Raw genomic sequence first — 25,652 nt, forward strand, 5'->3', positions numbered from 1 at the left:
CTCTGGCAAATTAATTCAGATAGCTTGGATGAAAGTTATATCACCTGTTACTCTAATGCCACTATTAAATGCCATTAGTGTCAGTGCTGTTCCTTCAGGCGTGATGCAATGTACAAAACCTGTTTCATCAATGTCCCATCCTAACCCTACTATACGTATGTTTCTGCAGGCTTTTTGTTTCTATGAGATCAGACTTTCACTGCCTCCCACAGAAAATGGAAGCATTTGCTTCTTGTGCAGCTATGTAAATCACTTGTACTTACTTTTCTCCTCATTAAAAATACTATTTGATTTTCTGAGACATAACATTAATAATGATGATGAAGACATAACAAAAAGAATGAAAATACAGTTTGGTAGAAGAAAGATGTTGAAATTGTAGCAGAAACATAGAACCAGCTATCATTATTTCTTTACTGCAAGGGGGTGCTCAACAACATTCCCACTATAAAGAATTTAAAGCTTCTAGGCTTCAGCTACACCCTTGTGCACAGTAGAAAAAGCTGTCATTGCTCAGCTATTCTGCCTTTCAAATACTATCCATTCTAAAGAAATATGCTAGATATTTTTTATAACAAAGGAATGACAGGAAGAGAAAATTCCACCACAGCAACCAACTATCTAATAAAAGATAAGCAAAGCACACCAATTAAGTTAAGAGCATGAGATAAAAATAGAGCAGAAATTAAGTCCTTCAGACTGACACTTCCATTTAGCATATTCCTGTACATTCCGTGACCTAGCTTTGCTTTATGTATAGTTGGTAAAAAACCCATGTAGCTTGACATGATCTTGATTTCTTTTAACTTTTTTTATCTCTTTAAAAATGCTAACTTTTTCAGTGTGCTGCAAATAGCACTTGCTTTAAGTTTCTGTGAGATGGATTTTTCAGTAGAAGATGAGTATTTAGTATTTTCTTGTTTAAAAAACTGATATATTACTGTGCATTCCTTGCCTTGTGTCAGAATTTATTTTCACTGTAGCTTACCTAACAATTATCTGAAAATAGTAATATAAATAAGATTTTTTGCTACCTCCTCTTTGTGGTCTTCAGGTTGGTTTGTTAGTTCTCAAAAGGGTTATAATCGGGAAGTTAGATAGTAAGGAGGATGTATAAAACCAGCAGACAGAACATCTTCCTTTGCTACATGCAAATCAAAAAACCAAAGATGGTAGTTTCATCATATGAATCCGTTTTGTCCTTATGAATGTACATATGTGCATAGAGAGAATCCACTGGGTTCCTCTGAAATCTGAAAACTCTGAGCACTATCGTGGTTTTTTTCTAATCTAATAATATTAGAAATGAAACTGTTGGGTTTTGGTTTTTTCCCCCAAAATGACCAATATCAAATCAGCAGGTAGATATACAATTACATATTTGTGTGTTTATGTTCCATTGATTCCCCCTATCCGTCATGCATTTCATAGATGCTCGTTACCTCAAAACTGTCACTTATTTTGATTTTATTAGTGGGTGTGGTTGAATAACTAAGTACTTGTTTGAAAAAAAAGGTCCTTCTGCTTATTGGAAGGCACAGCAGGATTTTAAGTGTCCTGGGATAGATTCTCAGCTGGCAAAAGCATCTGTGAAAGCTAGTTTACACTAGCTGAGTTGCTTCCTCCCTGCTTTTCATGTGCAGCTGTAATTGTGTTAGCAGGCCACATAAGCATGACTGTTTGAACTACATTACCTAGGAAGCTGCCTGAGAGTGTTTGGGAGGGAATACAGCAGTGGTGGCTCATGATGCATAGGAAAAGTCAGCCAAGAAGCAATGACTAGAGATTAGGACTGTCTTCCAAAGCATAGCGTTCAGGCTGCACGGCTTTCACTGGAAAAACGCCACTCTCACATTAAACAAGGAAAGGTGCAAGGAGGATCGTTTTGCAGAGGGTTAGTCAATTAGTATGGCAAGCTTGTGCTACAGGATGCAGCTGACACATGGGCTATGCTAGGCATTTCTGGTCTGTCTGTTTCAGTGTGACCTTTGATGGGAAGAAAAAATGAACTGTGTGAACTAGAAAAGAATGACTGTTCTAACAGGATTGAAAAGATCCCTTCGCTATTCAGAGGACTACACAAGGCATAGACTCCTGTGTTTTTAGCTGAGTTTGTGGTGAATAATAAATATCGATTTGATCCAACCCATGTATTATATGGCAGTAGATACAAACAGAGAGATTCTGTTAGTATGTGATTTGTTTGTTATCAAATGCATGTGCATTTTTAAAGCCAATTGACCTGGAAAACCTGGTAGAGCTGAAAACAGATTCACCTTTCCCTAATGAGTAAATGTGATTTTCTACCTTTGGAAGGATTAAATGATACAAACCTTATGTCAGAGGAAAACAGCTATATCACAGTTCAGTCAGCGTCTCTAGTCTCTGAGCTTCAACCAACTTGAAATTCTGGAAGTAGGGATTGTTGTTGTTTGTTGTTTTTTTTTCCCTTTTTGTTCCTTTGGCCTCCATTTGATTTATATGGGTTTTCTCATTCAGGAGTTCAAACCCAAGGAGAAGAAAATGTATGAAGCAGCAGACTTTTGCTATAAAGGAAAGTACACTTGAAGTTGTTTTCAGAGTAGAAAATTTATTCAAACAGCCCTAGTGACCTACACACAGAAAAAAAATGACTATGGAAGATAAAAGGGGGAAACATGAGATGGGTCTCGATGTTTAAACAGAGCTCTTAGGGCACTCAACTTCATGGTGGACTCACTCCATAACTCATAAATTTCATCTTTTACTATCCTTCAGAAACACACCTTTTGCTAAGCTGTGGCTTACGGAGAAAGTTTCTTTGTTCTTTTTGTGCGTGCCTCTCTTCAGCAAGCTCAACTTAGGAAAGCTTTTGTGCCTCCTGCCAGTGCTTGGCTCCAGAGGGGAGGATGAGGGCAGGATCTGGGAGCCGTGTCTCCTCTGAGTTTTGCTCGCTGAGGAATTGCGCAGGGCTGACCAGACCATCAGAGAGCCTACATCATGCTCTTAATTTCTAAGTCCAAGACTGAGTTGAATAGACACAGCGTCACTTCAAGAGGAATACCGAGTCCATTTTGCTGAAGTAAATCACTGTTTTTTCACTGCAGAAAGCAGAAAAAGAACAGCTGCTGAAGGACTGCAGGGCCTACATGAAGAGGAGAGAATAAATGTAACTCCAAGTTTGAGAATACTTATTAAATATGTAACTACTCAGATATAAAGAAATATACATAAATCCAAAAGAAACATCGAAGCTTAATTATACCATGACTGCAAGTGAAAGGAGTATCCATTAGGATCTTGCTTCATGAGGAGCATCACAAGGCAAGTCCCAGTAGCAAAGCAGTGCAGGGTAGGGCAGATTTAGATAAAACATTTAGATAAAATATTGTATCAAATCTAACCCTTGAAAAATTTGATCACCATCCACATTCACATTCATTGGTTCAAAAATCTATTTTTGGTCAGCTTTGCTCCAGGTAGCAAAGTTTTGGTTTATTCAGACAATGGTTCATTAATCATTCACAGGGAGATAAGTAGTAGGGTCTTAATGAGCTTTTCCAGAGCATTCTGAATCTCTTCAATGTGTTGACCTCCCACTAGGCATCAGCTGTGACATTGAGATTTTTTTCAATTAAATCTACATGTAGCTGGTTATTGGGCACCCAAGATAGTACTAATATTCCTGTGGAAATAGCTTTATTTACAGGCTTCTGTACCAGATCGATAGTCATGTGGAATATTTAGCTGAGAACATGGTGTTTTCAGCTGGTTTTTTTTCTGGCAGAAGAAAATTCCCATATGCTGATGGAGCTTTTTGCTTCGATGCAGAGCAAAGTTTTTGCTGAAATCAAAAATAAACTGTTTAGTAACTTTACCAAATGTTAAAAACAGAACTTGTGGGTTTTGGTCAAGTAGTTTTTGATTTATTTAAAACCATTAGCTTAATCTCAGTGTTATAGAGCCACAGAAAACCAGAAAGTTAATACAGTTCTATATTATTGATTAAGGCCTCAAAATACCAAAAGGCATAAAGGAAAATGAATAATTGGCCATGGTCTCCTGAGACAGAGCCATTTCAGCTTTTTCATTGCAAAGCTGTAGGGGATGTGTGGCTATACACAAATTATCTTCAGATAATTTATCAAAGAGACCATCTGACTCTATCAAAAAAAGATCACAAAGAATTATGCATGTTACCCCTTGGAAGCAGAATGAGAGTGTTCTAGGAAATTGGCATTTTTATCCAACATTTCATCACTTACATATAATGCTTTTCTGTAGGAAGATAACAGCTGCTGTGTCTATATAATAAATTCCGTAGTAGAGAGAGCTTCAAAGGTCAGGGAAAGCTGTATGCTAACCCGTCCCCTTCCTCCCTGCCCTCCTATACACAAGCAAGGCCAATGAACTTGACAGAAAACAGAGTCAGTGAAACAATCAATCAAAAATGAAAAAGAGCTAGAGCCAAGGAAAATCAACTCATTTAAACAAGAAAAATGGCTCATTATATGACTAACATAATACTTTAATGAAAACTGAAAATAAGAAATAAGTCAGGTAGAATAAGAATTTGAAATTTTTCCACAAGGAGCAGTGTTTTCCAGAGATAAACCTCATAAAGTCATAGAAGGAAAAACTCAGAGAGTACCTGTATTTAAATGGTATTGGCTTTTGATGCTGGAATAACATGAGCTTTTGAGAGAAATATATGCTTTCTCAAGGGGTATAGAGAGCTTGCATGACATCATTGAATACATTTGCTACTAGCTTAGACAGCATGCCAGACTTAGTGAATAAAATCTTATATACTAGATTGTTCATTAAGTGTAAACTTGCACTTAAATTTGGAGTTCCGTCAAAAACTTTCAGCTCGTAACTATGTTTCATGCTATATTCTGGGTAGTCTCAGTTTCCAACAAAAAAAAAAGTATTCACAACACTCATATAAGGCATATTGCGTTTGACTTATTACCTAATAAGGGTTGACAGAATTAAAAATGCTCAGAAGCACTCAGGCTTTTTGCAATTTTTATTTGTATGCTAACATGCAGGGGGGGGAAAAAAAAGCGCATCTTTCCAAATTTTGTTTAATATATTCTGATCAATAGGGCCATTGGAAGTAATGTCTCTAGTAACAGGAAAGTGCTTGGGGCATGCCAGTATTTAGGATGTGCCAAACAGGATGATCTGGCACAAACATTTACAGTGTTCTGGGTGTATTTCTGCTGACATGAAGACAGAGCAATGTGATTTGTTTTTTCAAGCTGGACTAATTGAAATAAAAAGCATTTTGATATAACTAAGTGTAAAGCTACAGGTATAATAAAAAGGAATTCAGAATAGGAAGGGGTAACTCACAAAATAAAAGATTCCTTTGCAATGTTATAGCTAGAAAAGCCAATGTAGTCCTTTCCTGTATTAATAGCTACAGGAGATGGAAGTAGCAGAAAGTTTTTTACTTCTCTATATAACATTGAGATGTCAAGCTTGGAGTTCTGCAGAGACTTTTGATGCTCTTCTTTTTAAAAAAAGATATACTGAAAAACTGGAAATAATGCAGAAGGGCCATAAAAATGAGTCAAAGAATGAAGAAAAAGCCTTATACATATTTAAAGAGCTTGAACTGTTCAACTCAAAAAATTAATAGATCAGTTAGTTGGTTACAATGCAGAAGCTCTTTCACATAATTGTTCTCTCCAAGTAGGCTATTGCAGTCCTGGTCTCCGGACTGCGCAGACCCTTCCTGCTGCTGGAAGGATCCTTTCCGTGCAGGGGAAAGCTCGCACTGACTCGCAGCCACAGTGGGGCCAGGGTGTGTCCAGCCAAGAGTGGGAAGATGTTCTCAGGTAGCATCTTGAATGTGAAGTGAAACAATAGTACTTCTATTGTTTAGGAGTATTTTGGTAGTGGCAAAAAGGTGTGTTCTTGCACCTGTGCTCTGAGTCTGATTTGAACAGTCTTGTGACTAACCTGTTTGAAAAGACAACCAAACAGAAAAAAGCCCTCTAGTAAGAGCAGTGATAAGCCAAGAAACTGCTACAGAACAGCCTGGTTTTTTTATAATACATGAGATAGATAGAGATAGAGATATGAATTTTCTTATGAAGCTCTGCTACCACATGGCAAATGAGCCTTATAGTTCCTATGCACATATAATTTTCTTCTTACATTATTTCAAATTAAGTTGTCCATGTTTCCCCTCCCTAGTTCTGTGAACCACAGTGCCATAAATTCAAAAGGCTGAGTATAGCTCAGAAACTGATGCACTTCTTTTCCTGCTGCCATACGTTTTACTGCAGTACTTAAGCAAATATCTCTCTTGCAGCAAAAGAAAACAACTCATCTTGAAAGATCTGTAGCCTAAGCACAAAAATTCAGGAAAGACTGGCTAGTTCCCACACATTTACACCCATATCTGCACTGACACAAACTGCTGAGCTCATAAAGTCTTGCCATCATTGGCTTGCAGTTTGTCTACACTTTGTCTATGGGCTGAGACTTAGGTCACACGGGTTTATATATGCATATTGTTCATTTGTTCTTTTTTACTATTTAAACAGCCAGAGGGAAGAGCATTACCATTTTTCTGTCTGATGTACAAATGTATGACCACAGGCACCTTCTCCTAGCAGAGAACTGGATGTATTACTCCTTGCTCGCTCTTTCTTCCCAGCAGATGTTGTTCCTCTGTATTTAGAAACCATTTGAAAGAAGAGAGAAATGCACACAAAGGAGCAAGTGTCATGTCAGTTTCTCTAGCAGTGGTGACCTGGAACAGGAGCAGCCAAAGTGGTCCCTGTGTGAGATGCCACCATCCCATCTCTGCGGTGAACCAACTGACCAGCAGCTGCTTATTCAGAAACAGTTGCCAACTTACTTTACAGCTGTTAGATGACAGCAGCGTTTAACCTTTCTTGCCGCCGGCCAAGTCTCAGAGCTCTGCATTTTGTTCTGTTTCCTGTCGTCTTTGACCTAGAAATTGGTTTTGTCACAGCTTCATAAAAAGTACAGAAAGCAGCAGTTTCTGGAATATCCTGTATCAGGCTACAACTGTGAAGGCACGTCTTTGCTTTGATGAGATTAGTGTAAAGCAACAGTGTATTGTACAAATTGGCATTCAAAGGGCTCTTTACAAAAAATTACATATGCAACAGAATTAGGCAAAGAATTTCTAAGTCCTCTTCCAAACAAACGTTCCTGGTCATTCCTGCCAACTATACAGAAATATAACAGGAGAAAGTCCCAATTAGGCTAATGCTAGCTTCAGAGATGGCTGGATGCTTGAGAAACAACACATCCTTTCTGTGGTTGTTAGGCACGTCTCCAAATTCCCACAGGTTTCAAATGCCATAAGGTCTGCATAGGAGCAAACTCCACTACAAACAAAACTCAAAAGGTCAATCACGTCACAGCATGAGTCAAAAATTAGCATGCCTTTCAGAACTCCTTCTCCAAAGCACTTCTCAGTAAATGGATAAAGTCACATGCCACTGAGGGGAGGAAGAACAGTGCATTCCTTCAGAGGAGAAAGAAAGTAAACGCTACCAATAATGTCCAGTATGGTCATACTGCTCAGCTGGAACAACTTCAGCTAGTGGTAATACCCTACTAGAGGTAATTTGCCTAATACTCTACTAGAGGAGGCTTTTTTTCCTTTTTTCCTTTTCCTTTTCCTTTTATCCTTTTCCTTTTTTCCCTTTCCCTTTCTTTCTGTTTTGCTTTATCTTGCTTTCGTTTTTATTTTTGCAAACAGTTCTACCAAACAGAGATAAAGAATCTAATGAAATTTGAGAAAGTACATTTTCTGATTTATTTGAGTTATCTCCCTCTCACTGTTTTCACTTCATTAGCACTAAGTGTTCTCCCCTCCCCCTCTTTTGGCTGGTCTCACTATGCCATGCCAAGGTAAATTCAGTATGAGATTACTGCTCCAGAAAGCATCTTCTTTTGGGGACAAGAAGCTGAAGCTATTCTGAAATAGGAAATTCAGAAGGGGAGAAACTTAAGCACTGTCATCAGAGACCTGAAATGACACTGCCAAAATCCATGTATTGGATGACAGTTGAGCAAGGAACTACATAATCAGTTAAGTGAAAAGAATGAAAGAAATGAGCAAGATGAATAGGTTATTTGACACTGTTATACTTAGGATGTGCCAGAACAGGAATCCTGTCTTAATATCAAATATTTTTTCCTGTAAAAGATTTACAGATGAAAACGACTTAACACCAGCAGAGGCTTCAAGCAGATAAATGGAAGTAGAAATTTAGGACAGTGGAATCATTTGGCAAGAATTATGGTTGGTGTGTCTTTCTTTCATTTCTGCCATTAACACTATAAAAGCAAGGCTTTCACCTCTAGAAAAAATGGACCACAGAACAGGTTAAAAAGACTTCTGTATTTGTGCCTGGCCTCCCTTTTCTACTGTAAGAACTGGGATACCACAAAGACCTGCTATCATTATATTTGAATTTCTCCAATGTAATTAAAATCCATTTTAAACAAATTTTCAGATGCAGAATCTTCATCTGTACTTGACAGAGACATTTGTCTCCCCTCAGGATTCAATATTGTATAAATCCTCCTGCAAAACCAACACATTTATAGCTCCAAATTGTATTTGAAAGATGATTGCAAATTCCAATAATTTGATCTAGTTAGGAATTTCCTGAAAACAAGCAACATATACCATAAACATGCACTCGGTTCAATGATTATATCAGCTTTTGCTTATGAAAGAATCATATGAAATAGTTGTGATCTGTAAAATAATAAATATACTGCTGAACTACGCATTACTGCCCTAGTAATTTGGAAAAATAGGTTTGGGGTTCTTTACTTAAACTTTTATATCAAGGCTGAAATACTTCAGATACAAAAAAACCCTGCACATGACTTATTTTTCTATATACAGCTTGTGAAAGAAATGTTTTATTTGAAAGTTTGTCTGTTATATGTCTTCATTTGATAGAAGTTCAGTTCTTCTGGTAACTAAAATTGATAAAGGATATCAGCTCTAATAGAAAACCTCTTTTCTGACACAGTCCAGTGTGTCTTTTGTTTATATACATATTAAATTCATTGCTCATGTTCAAATCAGATTACAATTTTAATTACATGATAACCAAGATTATATTAGAGGATTTTTTGCACCAGATATTTGCATGCATCAGATATTCCCCACAACTGTTCTGACCAAAGTTATCTTTCAGCATAATTCTTGTTAGCTATAGGTTTACATAGCTGCTAAAGCACGAGCATAATGACAGATAAACCTACCAGAGATGCAGGTCTCTCAGATGCCATTCACACCTGGGGAAGAAGGTACCATGACATATTTGCTTCAGGTATGATGTTATTTTTCAGATAGACAGGCATTATTACTACTGTTTATTTAACCAACTATCCCCTATTGTTCACCTAACTAGAAGTATCACATTTGGGTTTTTTCTCATGCTTATCGTGTCTTTGGTTATGTCATTGCCCATTTGATACCTTAGCAGAGTTTCAAAGTCATTGAACTTTCAGTTGCATGGAACAAAAGGAATTAAGCTGTACCACCCTAAACTCCAAATGTTGCACTTTATGCCTAAAGTGTGTTCATTTTGAATTCCTTACAGCCTTGTTTTTTCATGCAAATAAGATTTGATCAGGAGGTTAGGTAGGATGTGGAGTAACAAGCAATCAAAGTCAACCTGTCAGAACAATATTTGTCTCAACTGACCAGCCCAGCAGAAAGGAAATGTTCCTGTCAGGTTGAAGATAGAAATTAGATTTATTTCTTCTCTTACATTGATAATTTCTCCAACTAGAAGAATTTGTTTGACAACCTTTGCATTTCAGGGCATATCACAATAGCATTAGTGTTGTATGTTTTTGCAATGCATTTAGCATAATAAAAAGAACTTAATGATTTGGCAAAAATTAATAAAATACCTGTATCTGCTATGCATTTCTATTCTGGATTTGTATCCAATCCTTCACCTGGATTTATAATCAAATGCTTGTGGCATTTATTCATTGTCTTTCACCCGTGACTAACTTTTAGCAATAAGTGCTTTAACTTACTACTTTTCTTCTGGCTCTGGTTCTTTTTGTTTAGAAACTTCTGAGAGCATCTGTCACCTCTGATTTTCACGATTTTCGTAATTTCAAGTCCTTAGGTATCAAACATGCACAATTATATAGTCACCAAAGTTAAGGATGTGGGAAGGATAAATTTGCTCAGAAAGTTCTCAAAGACCTTACTAAGGGTAATACCAATGACGGCTGTCAGTCTCTTAAAGCTTACACTAAAGACCCATGAGCTCCTGGACCAACACTGACTGAAGTCAGAAAAACATACCAGTATAGATTTTCTTCATGGAACAATACACAATTTATTTCTAGGCTTAACAAACCTTGGTTGTTGTTCCTTATAGCTGACAACATCAAGAAGACTGTGTAAGGAGCACATACAGAGCCTGAAGGGCAGCAAGGAACAACTGGAGAGGAGAAAAAGATGTATTCTAGTTTGTGAACCTTTATTTTGCACGAGGAGTAATTTGGGGGGCTGAGAGGCAGGCGGAAGAGAATTTATCTTCCTCTCTTTTGACAACTCTTGCCCTTTTCCGTTTTCATTCTATCTCCAAAACATTGTTTATATCACATTTGAATTCTTGGTATCAAACAGAAAAAAAAAGTTCTTGAGGAAACAGAAAGTTCACAGAAGGGATTCCACCACTGAGGAATCTCTTGGCTTTCTAGACAGACTTCTCTGTCCAAGATGGAGAATGGTGTCAGCAGACATCCTTTTTCTCCTGCCCTAGGTCCCATACAGGCTACCGGCTCTCATTTTTTCAACCTCTTGTAATCTGCAAGAGAAGTATTTATCCTAATAATAAATCACAGAGGCACAGCCAAACAATCACTCAGTTATCATTCTCTGACTCTAAAAAAAAAATTTTGGAAGAAGAATATCTGAGGAAGAGGCAGGAGTCTTGTATGAGTAGCCTGAATTGCAAGAAAAGTGTTTAAGATGTACAATACTATCATCTGGACAAAAATATTAAGCGATTCCAGAAAGAATAACTACCCTATATCTACTCATAAGAGCCTGCCATATCCATATCAATACCATGGGAGTGTTTTATTAAAAATATGTTATTAAATGTGTATGCTTACACAAACCACAAATACCTGTAACCCCAAACCATAACAGAGACCATAGGGACTCCTATTCTAATCAGGACTATTCACCCTGCTTTTTTCCATTTTGTTTCAACTAACCACAGAGATAACATTTAACCATGTTAAAGTTTTATAGAAAAGTTTAAAGTTTAAAGCAATGTTTTATAAATAAAAGAAGAAGAGATAATGCCTGTACAGTAAACAGCTGCAGTGTACTACTGCACTTAAGAATGGTGCTTCATTTCCCTTCCTATTGTAAGATGCTCTTAGTCCCAGAAAAAAAACAACAGGCAAAGCAGATCTCTGCTTCTGTAGCTTCACTGCTCTCTGGTCTGGCTGAGATTGTCTCAAAGTAATTGCTAAAGTAAAATGACAATTCATCCCATCATAATCTGGTTTGGTTTTAAATTGTTCTGGAGTAAGCAACCCTTAACTCTCAGTTAAACGGAGTGCTCTAGAGACCTGTGGCCCAGCTCTTTCCATTCTGCCTTTGGCTTAAAGCATCCCTCTCACATGCTGAGGGACACTGAGGGCAGACTTATCACAGCCATATTTTTATTCAACCCTACGGCTTGCATTCAAAGCCAAAAAGAGTCTCCAAGGACACAGAGTCCACCACCTCTCTGGGCAACCTGTGCCAGTGCTTAGTCACCCTCACAGTAAAAAAGTGTTTCTTGATGTTCACACGGAACCTCCTGTGTTTCAGTTTGTGCCCACTGCCTCTGGTCCTGTCACCGGGCACCACTGGAAAGAGCTTGGCTGCATCTTCTTCACACCCTTCCTTTAAAGATTTATGTACACTGATAAGACCCGCCCCCCAGCTTTCTCTTCTCCAGGCTAAAACAGTCCCAGCTCTTTGGAGTAGTCTTAGAAATTCTTGCCCTCTGCATTTAGAGCAAAAGATTGGGTTGACATCTCTCTGCAGCCAAGTCAAGAATAGCTAGCCTCCAGCCTACCATCTACACCCATAACAATCAACACGGCCTGTGGCTTACTCATGGATCCCTTTGTCTCAGAGGGCTTTTTGCATGTATTTTGTGTCTAGCCAGATGCGATGAGGATTTACATTACATACTTGCCTATATGACTTGGAAGGCACTTGCAGAAACTCATCAAATGAAAAAGGCATCCATACAGGTAAGATGGTTCTGCATGGACATTGATCAAATAACAGTTACATGACAAGAAGGAACTACAACTCTTAAGTAACATGCGTTAGATCCATACCATTATAAAAGCTGATTCCTATTGGACTATTTGATTAATCTGTATTGCTGCAGTAAATAACCAGCAAGGTATTGTCTAGTAGTCCCTTTAGCTATATGTCATCATGAAAAATGCCTTTTAAGAGAAAGGTAAGAGTAACATACATAAATGCAGCTAGGTGGGCTGACAAAAGAGAAAAGAACAAGTATATACCTTCTTAGGAAGCTGCAAGGGTGGTAGAGAATTGATTCTTAAACCCCAAGGAAAGAAATATCAACATGAATTCAGAATGATGAATGATGCAAAATACTGAAATAAAACTTGATGGATACATAGCTCCTGTCAGTGCACAGCCTCAAAGCAATCAAACTGAAATGAGACAAAAATATCCCACATATTAACTGGCTTTTGATTTGGGGAAGAATGGGGGAGAGAAAAAAACCACAACTGCTCAGAGATTTGAAATGAGCCTTTTGTTACAGCAAGCAGCCAAACTGGGCTCTTTTTCTTTGCACTTGAAGCAGAATGGAGTCATATTACTAAAAAGCTGTTTAAGCACTTTCAGCTTTATCAGAATCCTAGAAACACAGGAAATAAAGGGACTGGTTCTGATACTGATAAAACTTGTGGAGTCATCTCACTACGGGAGGCTTTAAAAAAAAAAGAGAGAGAAAGGAAATACAATTTTGGTACCAGAAATAATCTAATTTACCACTGCAAAGACAAATTACTTCCTGTGCAAAAAAAAAAGCAGGTGAATGAATGTACATCTATGTCCATCCATATCTATGTTGAACTTGCACATGCCCAAACATTTAGGCCCATATACTTCTCTTGCAGCCAACAGTCCATTCAGGTCAATGAATACTTAAATTGGTTCTCTGATACTTCACAACTGGAAATTTTGATCTGATCAAAATCTTCACTGTACTGCTTTTCTGAGGAGAGGGACCACCCACATCTGCAGACATACTCATTTGTGCATACATGCAGGACTGAAGCCAAAGTCATCTAGGATAAGCTTTTCATGTCAGTTTACAAAACACGATGACAAATTTTTGTGACCAACTTCTGCGACTGGGAAAGCCTGAAATGGTACAAAGGATATATGCTTTTATATGCTCTGCACTACACTATTAGAAAGTGGGAAAAAATGGCAAGTTGTACAACAAGTACCATTAGTCAAGGCCAAGCGACCTTCTCAGAGGCACATTCTCCCAATGACTTCATGTGGGCAGTTTGAGTCTTGTTAACTAATGTCGTTTCACACCAGGTGTCGTAGTAACTTTGTTACTAACTGCATTATCACATAGCAAGCAGTTTATCAACAAAGTATAGCAACCTTTTTTTTTTTCTGGTTAGTGCAAAATGCAATGAAGAATAACCTGACTAATGATAAAATAACTTTACCACCACAGAAAATTTTAAATACCTTCAACTATGCTCTGACAATATTTGAGACCCTCTTGTAATGGATGCCTGTGGCTTTATTAGAAATACAGCTTTCAAAGGTTTAAACCAAAGTAATTGAAAACTTCATTCCACCAGTGATAATTTTTCTTTTTTTTCTTTTTTCTTTTTTTTTGATGCACATAGATTATACAGACTAGAGGAGGGAAAAGAAAAGAAAGGAAAATGTCCCTCAGTTATTAATGCCCTGTATTCACAGCCTTGTAATTCTTATTTAAATATGTTGGTTTATGTTTTGAATGTAACTTCCTACAAAAAACATGAGCATCTGTTCTTACATAGCATTGGCAATGGATTATTTAGCCTCAGAACCAGTCTTCCTTTATTGCAGTTGATGCTGTTAGCCATAAAGGCTGTCCAACAGCTTCTTGAACACATTATTCTCAGTTTAATAAATAGAGGATGCTTGTTTTCATTGCAAAAATAAACTACTGCAGCAATGGCGTGAGATGAAATGATGGTGTGAGCTTGTGTACAAACACCCTTGTAACCTTAAAGGTGGTTAACTCAGGATAGGGCAAGGTATAGCATAAAAACAGGTGTAAAACAGGAAAGACAACAGACTTTATTCCTTAGAAAAAAGATAGCACATAAAAATATTCCTCATGGAAGATTGTTTTATGAGGTTTAATGAACGGGAAATTAATTTTTTTTTCCTTATTCATACATTTAAATCCCTGTTTTTCATATCTTTACCCACCCTATAAAGTTGACTGGTTAAAGAGCAGGAGCAGGGAAATATAGACTGTCTTATCAGTAAGGCTATAGAGAGCAGGCATATCACACTACTCATTGATAAAACAAACAAATTACAGATTTTGGAAACATCAGCAATTTATTTTACCTTTTTTTTTAAGCTTAATAATAACAGGGAAAAGTTAGTACAGGATATAATTTGATGTTACAGAAGCAATAACAAACTCATTGTTGGAGTCTGAAGTCCATTCTTGTCCCATCAGATTAAGTTCAAAGGAGCAGGAACAGTAGTACTGTAGCTATAGGAGAATCAGCTACTTGTGGCAGGAGAGGGAGTGTAAGGCTGGGAAGCGTGGCAAAAATAGTAACAACCTGGCCTAGTTTTCCTTCACTAGTAGCTTCTACACACCAAAAGAAATAGCTTTAAAACTTTCTTGTGAAAAGCAATCTAAGAAAGGAGAGGTGGGAGAGTTGCCTTCTATGTGAAAAATGGGATTGATTGCACAGAGCTATCTTTGAAGAACAGTAATGCCTAGGTCAAGAGCTTACAGGTGAAAATTTGAGACCAAGCCAACAAAGGAAACTTTGTGGTTGGTGTCTACTACAGGCCCCCCGATCAAGAAGAGATGGTTGATGAGGAGTTCCTTCTTCAACTGCAGGAAGCATCACACTCGCAGGCCCAGAGCCTGATAGGGGACTTGAAACACCTGGGCATCTGCTGGAAAAGCGGCACAGTGAACTGCAAGCAGTCCCAGAAACTACCGGAGTGCGCTGAGGACAACTTCCTAGTACAGGTGATGGAGAGCCTGACCAGAGGAGAGGTACTGCTGGACCTGTTGCTCACTAATGCAGAACTTATCGGAGAGGTCAAGACTGGAGGTAGTCTGGGCTGCAGTGATCATGCCTTGGTGGAATTCTCAATCTTGAGGGGTACAGGATGGGTAGAAAGTAGAGTCAGGATCCTAAACCTCAGAAAGGCAAACTTTTGGCTGTTTAGGGTGCTAGTGCGTGGGATCCCTTGGAAAACTGCCCTCAGAGGCAAAGGAGCAAAAAAGAGCTGGGAGATATTTAGAAACATTTTTCTTAGGGCACAAGAGCTCTCAATCCTGATGTGCAGGAAGTCAGGCAGGGGAGGCAGGAGGTGAGCTTGGCTAAGTCAAGACCTCTTAGCCAAACTGAAACACAAAACCAAAATGCATAGGCAGTGGAGGCAGGGATATACATCCTGGGGAGATTATAGGGATATGGCCCAAGAGTGCAGGCAGGGATCAGGAAAGCCAAGGCACCAGCTGGAGCTGAACTTGGCTAGGGACATGAGAAATAACAAGAAGGGTTTCTTCAGATACATAGGACAACAAAGGAAGATGAAAGAAACTGTACCCCCCCGATGAGCGAAATGGGAGACCTGGCTACAACCGACATGGAAAAGGCTGTAGCCTTCTCTGAAGGTACTCAGCAACTTTTTTGCCTTGGTCTTCACAGGCAAGTGCTCTAGCCATGCTGCACAATTCACAGAATCCAAAGGCAGGGACCAGGAGAATGAAGTACTGCCCACTGTAGGAGAAGATCAGGTTCGAGACCATCTAAGGAACCTGAATGTGCACAAGTCCATGGGACCGGATGAGATGCATCCAAAACTGGCAGATGAAGTTGCTAAGCCTCTCTCTATCACATTTGAAAAGTCATGGCAGTCTGGTGAAGTTCCCAGGGTCGGGAAAAGGGAAAACAAAACCCCCATTTTTAAAAAGGGAGAAAAGAAAGACTCAGGGAACTACAGACGGGTCAGTCTCACCTCTGTGCCCATCAAGATCATGGAGTAGATCCTCCTGGAAACTATGTGAAGGCACATGGAAAACAGAGAGGTGATTGGTGACAGCCCACACGGCTTCACTAAGGGCAAATTGTGCCTGACAAATTTGGTGGCCTTCTACGATGGCGTTACAGCATTGGTGGATAAGGGAAGAGCGACTGGCGTTGTCTACCTGCACTTCTGAAAAGCGTTTAACACTGTCCCACACAACATCCTTGTCTCTAAAATGGAGAAACATGGATTTGACGGATGGACCACTCAGTGGATAAGGAACTGGCTGGATGGTCGCACCCAAAGAGTTGCGGTCAACGGCTCAATGTCTGGGTGGAGACTAGTGACGAATGGGGTCCCTCAGGGGCCTGTATTGGGACCAATATTATTTAACATCTTTGTCAGGGACATGGACAGTGGGATTGAGTGCACCCGCAGCAAGTTTGTGGGTGACACCAAGCTGAGTGGTGCGGTTGATACTCTAGAGGGAAGGGATGCCATCCAGAGGGACCTTGACAGGCTTGAAAGGTGGGCCCGTGCAAACCTCATGAAGTTCAAGATGGCCAAGTGTGAAGTCCTGCATCTGGGTCAGGGCAATCCCAAACACAGATACAGGCTGGGCAATGAGTGGATTGAGAGCAGCCCTGCGGAGAAGGACTTGGGGGTATTAGTGGATGAAAAACTGAATATGAGCTGTCAATGTGCACTCACAGCCCAGAAAGCCAATCACATCCTGGGCTGCATCAAAAGAAACATGGCCAGAAGGTCAAGGGAGGTGATTCTCCCCCTCTACTCTGCTCTCATGAGACCCCACCTGGAGTACTGTGTTCAGCTCTGGGGTCTCCAGCATAAGAAAGACATGGACCTGCTCGAGGGGGTCCAGAGGAGAGCCACAAAGATGACCAGGGGGCTGGAGCACCTCCCCTGTGAGGACAGGCTGAGAGAGTTGAGGTTGTTCAGCCTGGAGAAGAGAAGGCTCTGGGGAGACTTTATAGCGGCCTTGCAATACTTAAAGGAGGCCTACAGGAAAGATGAGGAGGGACTCTTTATCAGGGAGTGTAGTGATAGGACAACGGGTAACGGGTTTAAACTGAAAGAGGGTAGATTTAGATTAGATATTAGGAAGAAATTCTTTACAGTGAGGGCGGTGAGACATGGGAACAGGTTCAGGTTGCCCAGAAAGTTGTGGATGCCCCCTCCCTGGAAGTGTTCAAGGCCAGGTTGGATGAGGCTTTGAGCAACCTGATGTAGTGGAAGGTGTCCCTGCCCATGGCAGGGGTGTTGGAGGTAGATGATCTTTAAGGTCCTTTCCAACCCAATCCATTCTATGATTCTATGATTCTAACTTCCTGTCAAAGCCAGAAGCAGACACATAGCACAGGCTCTATTTCCAAAACCAAGCCATGTCTTTGAATAAGCAAGAAGAATAAGTTGCTTTCAAGTTCTTCCTGTTTGTCAGAAAGGAGAAAAACCTTAGGTTAAGCTGCAATAACAAGTAATAAGACCCAACAGGAATGGATTTTAGAGAAAAATTGCTGGGAATCTGACGTCCACACTATGTGCTAGAGAGGTAATTTCTAAAGAGTAGCTGTAGTTGGGTCCCATGGATTACAGATCTAACTGCCATGGACCTGCTGAGGTCTCACATCTGCAAAGCAACTAGCCTTACAGACTTTGAGGCTGGAGGGAGAGCTCCAAGAGAGCTACCACCACCCACTCCTTGGCACACGTCAGTAATATTCTGCCAGATTTATTAAATCCAGGAAAGAGAAGGAGAAACTTTATACAGCCTAATTTCCCCAGGATGTTTATGTTTCTTTTTAGTGGATTAAGTAGCAAAATTAGTAAACTCATACATTTTTGAATAATCATGTAGACATGCTAATACCCAAGGAAAAAAGGACACATGTCGAAGAGAGGTTTCGGTCTGAATCATAGCTAGGCTTTGGCAGTTGGCTTTTATGTAGAATGCAGTGATACTACAAATAGTGTAATGGAATTAATTGTTATCACTCAGCACAGCTGTAGATTCAGGGACCTACTCTTAATAACCTCCAGCTCATCTAGGTTTCACTAACTTCACTGCATCTCTTAGATTGCCAAAAATATGTCTGATCAGGAGGTGAGATCACAAGTTTAGCAGGATATTTAAAAAGCATAAATCAGTTTCAATTTGTTTTAAAATGAGATCTTTTCCTTATTCTCTACTGATGTCTCATAATCCTGAAAGAAGAGAAGGGTGGTAGAAAGAATCCTAATTTTTCTGAGTTCAACCTTCTTTTAATGTTACTGTCATGATTCCTTTCCCTAGGGATTTCCACACCACTTGACATGTTTACATAATTCTTCTAGATCAAATTCAGGTTTCATTTAGCTGCAGTAAATTCTTAGAGCAAATCCTTGCCCCATTAAATATCAATTGCAAAACGTTTATTGACTGCTGAGGGGTTAGGATTTCATCTGAAGTGCTTTTACTTACATTTGTTGGCAGCACTTCAGATTTCAGTTGAGGTCACTGGAAACACCTTAGCAGTTGTAGAAATGGACAGGTATCTATGGTCATATGCAATGTGTACACGCAAGTGTTCATTCTGTAATAGCAGTTCACCATTTATTTGAATTTCGTTAAATGCCATCTTATATAAACCAAGCTGCAAAAATACAGAAAATAATTTTGTTAAATTTTAAAACAAAAGAGCCGTTTACACAATTAACAATTAACATGCACTAATCTGTGCATTTCTTATATGCCAGACATGGTTATAATTGTCACTATTTAAATAAAATATTTATCAAATCAGTTCTCTTGAAAAATGTTATCACCAACCTAAAATATGTGCTAGCTAGACCTAAAATATATTTTTAAAACTTTTAAGCACTGCTTCTGCTCCAAACAAGCGAAATTCCCAAGGGGAAACTGAAATTATACAAGACCATCTACTGATTGTAATACATGCACTAGCTGCAAGCTAGATCAAATTAAGCTAAATAAAATTACCTGTAAATTGAGTACCTTGACATTCCCTTTTAATTTTCCCTGCAACTTCCACATCATATGTGTTAAGCTTGTAAAAATAAATAAATAAATAATGACACACTGGCATTCTTGCAAAAAAGAAAAAAAATCAGCTCTGCCTAAAAACTAGTTCTACTGTGTTCTTTCTGGTACACTCATCATTGTCAGCAACAGTCAAAATGTGCCTTCTATTGCCTGGTTACTCACATAATGTTGCTGTGGTTACTTCTGTGTGATAACAGTTGCAAAGCACTTGCTACTTGCTAATAGTGATCCTATGATAGAAACAAGCCACAACGTGCCAACTCTTTTTCCAGTTTTAATTCCATCTGTATGTAATTGACATTTTGCACACCATACTAACCTTATCAGTGTATGAGGTCAAACTACTTCAGCACAGTAGCAGGAAAGCTCCTGAGAAAAAACAGAAACAGCTAAAAAGAAGCAATAGTTTTGGCCTTTACTGAAGGTGAAGATCAAGTTGTTAAATGTTTTGGTGAAACTTGATTAAAATTAAAAGAGCTTTTGCATAAGTAACAGAACAGAGTCTGTGCAAAGAAACCCCATTGCAATGCAGGAAAACACAGCACATTCTGAGGAAGAATTTTAACTTCTATCCAAGGTCCAGTAAGAACAAAGAAGTAAGAACAAATGTTTTTGTATGCTCCTTAATTTTGGCATCAAATCCTTCCAACACACAAATGAGAAGAAGTTATTTCTATACGCAGTCCTGAATCTACCCCCTGTACTTTTTTTTTCCCCTCAAAAATAATGCTGTTTGTTTTCTGTTCTTGTTTTATCCTATAAGCCTTTTTTCCTAGGCAAGAGATAAAGTAATTTCAGTGATGATAGTAGAATGAGGGGTTTTTTGGTTATCAAATAATGAGGTCCTTAGCTAAACTCTTCTGAAATAGACTTACATATTTTTAAAGTGATATTTCCTCCCTGCTTATTGTCCTTTCTGTTACAATACGGCTCAAACTGATATATCCCTCCCTGATGCAAAAATATCTGTTAATTCCTAAAGTACCCAGTCTCATACAAGATTCACGACAGCTCACAATGCGACAGGAAACATAGCATGCATATTTCCCAGATAGCCATATCCAAGAGGGCTCCTAATTATGGCCAGAGTTTTGCATTCTCGAACACATCACACCCAGCATGTGGGTCCTTCAGGAAAGGATCAGAAGCAAAAATCTGTGAAAGTCATACCCTCAGGAGTATGTCAATGCCAGTAAGAGGTGCCAGTGATAATCATGTTCAGAAAGAACAAGGTAGGGGAAATCTATGGGGCAATACTCCTACCTCTGTTTCAAACCAGCTCCCTCAAAGCCAGCCTCCCTGGTCACACCGGGGAAGAGAGATTGGTCTAAGAGATCTGTTCCTGTTGCCTAGCTGTTAAAACCAAGGATGCAGGAAAGAGCTGGCAGCAGAGGGCAATAAAAAGAAATGTAACTTGGAGTTAAAGAATATCCTTCAAATATGAGGCAAAATGAGATACTAAGGAGAAGGCACACATATCGAAAGGGGAAAAAGTTACACAGATAAACAACTACCTGTCTGACGTTTATCAAGAACACCTTCCAAAATTAGCCACCACTTTCAAAATCATATTCAACTACCAACAAATGCTGAACACCAAAATCAATAAACCCACAAAGACCCGATCATACCTGTATTAAATGCACACTTGTAAAAATTAGTATAACAGCAGAAACACAAAAGACATATCTCTTTATCTACCAGATCAGAAGCTTTCACTGCATCCCTGTCCTGCTTTCGGCTGGGACAGAGTTAACTCTCTTCTTAGTAGCTGGTACAGTGCTGTGTTTTGGATTTAGGGTGAGAATAATGTTGATAACACTCTGATGTTTTAGTTGTTGCTAAGTAGCGCTTATCTTAAGCCAAGGACTTTTCAGTTTCCCATGCTCTGCCAGCAAGCAGGTGTACAAGAAACTGGGAGGGACCATAGCCAGGACGGCTGACCCGAACTAGCCAAAGGGTTATTCCATACCATGGAACGTCATGCTCAGTATATAAACAGGGGGGAGTTGGCTGGGAGGCGCAGATCGCTGCTGGGGCATCGGTCAGCGGGTGGTGAGCAATTGCATTGTGCATCACTTGTCTTTTCTTATTTCTTTTTTTTTTAAATTCTTTTTCATTAAAATTAATATTATTCTTAGTTAGTAGTGTATTTTTATTTTTACTTTAGTTATTAAACTGTTCTTATCTCAACCCACAAGTTTTACTTTTTTCCTTTCCTCCTCCCCACCCCACTGGGAGTGGGGAGGGGGAAGCGGCTGTGTGGTGCTTAGCTGCTGGCTGGGGTTAAACCACAACAATCCCACATATAAACTTGTCACAAACCTCTTTTTATTTCTGCATAAGAATGAGTATGGCAAAACAGCAATGTTACATATACAAAATATGCATATTTAAGAACATGCAGTGATCTACAGTCATTATCACAAAATGCCTATGTATTATGCTTTCTAAGTGTTTCACTTTTTACTAAAATACACTATTCTTTACTTTGACTGTCTGATAAAGGACCTGAAAGCCATTCTTCTCCTTTGCATATTTCCTGCAAGCCCTACCTGAACTACCATTCACAACCAGAACAGGAGCACAGATTTAACAGCTTCACTTAACAAAAATCTGCAGCATTAGTTCTGATATCGCATTGCCCTGAAGAGGAGGAAAAACCCACTAATTGTCTGCCTCCAGCATTTGGAAGAAGAAAGGACATTTTTCTGTGACCAATTTTCTTATCAGTTGCTATAGTAATGCCTGGCAAAAATACAGCATCAGAAATCTCCTCCAGAGTTCAGGAGACAGTCTCTACTCTTTGGTTTAATTGCTTCTTTGGTGATGCTTCTTGCATCTTACTTAGATTCACTGTCAGTTTTATGGCAAAATAACCCTAACAACTGAGTGCAATTACAAGCCCTGAAATTATCCTGCACAGCAGCTCAGGGCATCCAGGCTGCATACAGGAGAAGAGAGCATTTCAGGGTATGGTTTTCTGCAGGCTTCCTCTGATTACTGTTTTTTACCTTGCCCGCTGCTTTGACCCACACATCCCTGCCTCCTCTCTCATGCCAGCTCTAGGGTTCATGAGGCTCGGTGTCAAGGCTGATCAATTACTTCGCTTTTCCTCCTCCCCCAAGAGTTTCCGCCAATTCTGGTCACTGATCCAGCTTACCATGAAGCCACAGCAATGCTAACCATGGCACAAGGGAAAGAGTCAGATCCTATGGAAGGACTAGGAAATGGAGACAGAGGGAGAAAAACCTTTGTTGGCAGCAGATAGTTGCATCTTCTTAAGTCACATAACTACAGCTTTTGGGCACTCCTCTGGATCCTAGACTTGAAGTTCTGGATCCCAGAACATGGAAGTTTATTCCACGTGTGCACAATGCCTGTAACAACAATTCAAGATCCTACCTGTTACATGTAATGAAATCATGTCTTAATAATTCTGTATGCAGACATACATCCTGAAAGATAGTGTCTCAGAGATCTAAAGAGGTTATGGGCTGAAACTATAAATATAATTACAGCACAGTCTTTGCCAGCCTACTCTAAGCATTAGACATAGCACTGAGGAAAGCAGAAAATAGGTGGAAGATTAGAACGGCTCTGAGATATTAACACCTATTCTCTGTGTTCTTGCATTAGTTAGTATTAACTATACTACCTGGGATTTCTGCTGTTTCCCTTGCAGGTATTTGCATGCCATAGGAGACTTGTGTAATGAACTGCCCAAACGACAAAAGAGCAAGCCAGTTATGACAATTTCTGTATTAAGAGGAGCTGGCTTAGAAAAGAGTTTTTTATTTGAACATCAAATTAGGAAGAATGTTTAAAAAAATTTGCATAAATCATAAGATAAAGAAGTGTAATGACACAGAAGGATTAAACATAGTGATGTATAAACTAACTGAGTCTTTATATATTGCATATGAGAACTAGAACAGGATCCTAAAAATAGCATTACATAAACTGGAGATAGTCTTACAATCTTTGGTCTTCTGCATACAGGCAGAAAAATATCTAGCAAACCCACTATGAATGTTTGTAAAGCTACTTGCAGGCCCCCAAAGTATGCAGTTGGAGTTCTGCTGTAGCGTCTGCATACCAACTGAAAGGAGTTTAAAAGGTTTACAGCTATGCCGCCAGCAGTGTAGAAGGGCCAGCCTGGCAGCCACTAAACTCTATCAAAGCCACTAGAACAGAACAGAAGGAGAAAAAAGGGGAATTATGCTCCCTTTCTACATGTTTTTTTAATTACTACTTATAGCGCCTTATTTACTGGGATTTGTCTACCTCTATCAATAAAGAACAAATTCTCATCTTTTGCATAATTCTGGGTATACTATTTTTCAGCTACCTGCCAATGGTTTGAAAGCAAAAACTCTGCTAACACTTCTGGGGTTTTGACTGCTTGAATAGTTACTTGACAACTTGAGAAGTGGGAGCTGAGTACTGGTATGGCTGAAAAATCCTGTTGTCCAAGGTTAAATGTGGGTGGCAGCAACTGACTCAGAAAAGCTTCAAAAAAATGACTGCAATAATTTAGGAATGAAGTCGCTTTAAGCAGACTAGTCTGAGTTTAAGCCATTCTATTTACATCACATATATATGCAAGGTAGCTCTAGAGAAACATCCAGACGGGGCAGGAGGTGCCAAAGTCAGGTTTGAGTCTGTAACAATTTAAACGGAAGAGGAGCTGGGATGTGAGCAGAGTCTTCTGACTTGAGTTTAACATGCCATGTAAGTCCTCAGTAAGGCGATTCTTCATTCAGATAATGCCAGGAAAACTTCTGGTGTTTCTGACACACACAAAAAATAGAACAAAACAAAACAATTCTGCAGGATGTAATTTGTCAAAATTAAATACAATATTTAAAATTTTCACACAAAAGAAGTTTCTATCAATGCCTGGACAAGTGTACATGCCAAATTTTGAGGAAAAATATGCTGACGTCTGTTCATGAGTCAAATTGCATAGACACGTCTGTATGACAGATACTGTGGGGCAAGAACCTCCTAAAGCTCCTCTGCAAACAAATACAAATGCAAAGCATTTGTCTACCACTTCTGCCTCAATACTACCTTTGGTCACTTCTATTGCACCTCCGATATCCCTTGATCCTTCATTTTGCATCACTTTCATGTAGGCCCCATCTATTCCAGAAGTCTTCCAGTCTCCTGATAAGCTTGTAACCTGCACTCAGATATATGTGCTAGAAAGTTTATCAGCAAAATTAGTTAAGTGCATCTAAAAATGCACGTACTTGAAAACAGTGGGTTTGACCTCTTTTTCCACTCAGGCATTGGGAAAAAAAAAAAAATAGAAAAATAAAAACTCCTAAAGACTTCTTCATTGTAAGAGTATCTTTTCATCCCCTCCCACGGAACGTGTTCACGCAATTGTTTTCACTTTCAGAAATATTCTGACTAGATGATAAATACTTTTAGATAATGAGTATCCACTCATTAGCATTTACACTAAAAATCTGATCCAAAGAGTTACTCTCCTGTACGAACAGCAGCATGGACCTTGAAGTGTTTTCTGAAATTAGTAAGTGAATTTTTTTAACAACTAATACAAGTGAGAAAGCCTCTTCTTTTGACATTTATTTTTTAAAGAGAGAGTAATATTTTCCACATAAATTATTCTTGATAGGGCTTTTTATTTTCTGTCCTCAACAAAAACTATATTCTTTGCAACTGTGCTAGGTATACCAGTGGAACTTACTATTTACTTCTGCTCTTGAAGTAAAACAGAGAGGGAATTTTATTTTCTGAACACCTCATATCCTTTATAGAACTAGTAAAGAACTCCCTGCTATCACAACATTTTGAGAGAGAAATTGCTGCCTTGACCATTTCAACCACCTGCCTTTTACTGGCAAGCTACAACCATCCTATACAATTTCTTACATGGGAAACTAATGTTAAGACAGTAGTCACTATAATATTTGGCATCTTTAAATGAGCTGGAAATGCAGAAAGGTGGTAGCATTACTTCACCACACAATGCTTCATAAACCTTGAGCAGATGCTCTGAATCACTGGTAGTCCACTAAGCCCTCCTTCCATCATCATTTTCTGCAGCACTCTACTTCTGCACCGCAGTCGGGTTGGAGATCTCTGACAGGACCAGGAAACATTTCGCTGCACACTATGCGTGATGTTCTGAACTTTACTTCTTTAATAGCTTAAGTTTTGCCTCCAGCAACTCTCTCCTTTTCTTTCCAAACCCAATAGCTCTTACCCAGCACTCCTGTGGTGACTACCCTC

Source organism: Gymnogyps californianus, chromosome Z (assembly GCF_018139145.2).
Source record: "Gymnogyps californianus isolate 813 chromosome Z, ASM1813914v2, whole genome shotgun sequence".
Taxonomy (NCBI): domain Eukaryota; kingdom Metazoa; phylum Chordata; class Aves; order Accipitriformes; family Cathartidae; genus Gymnogyps; species Gymnogyps californianus.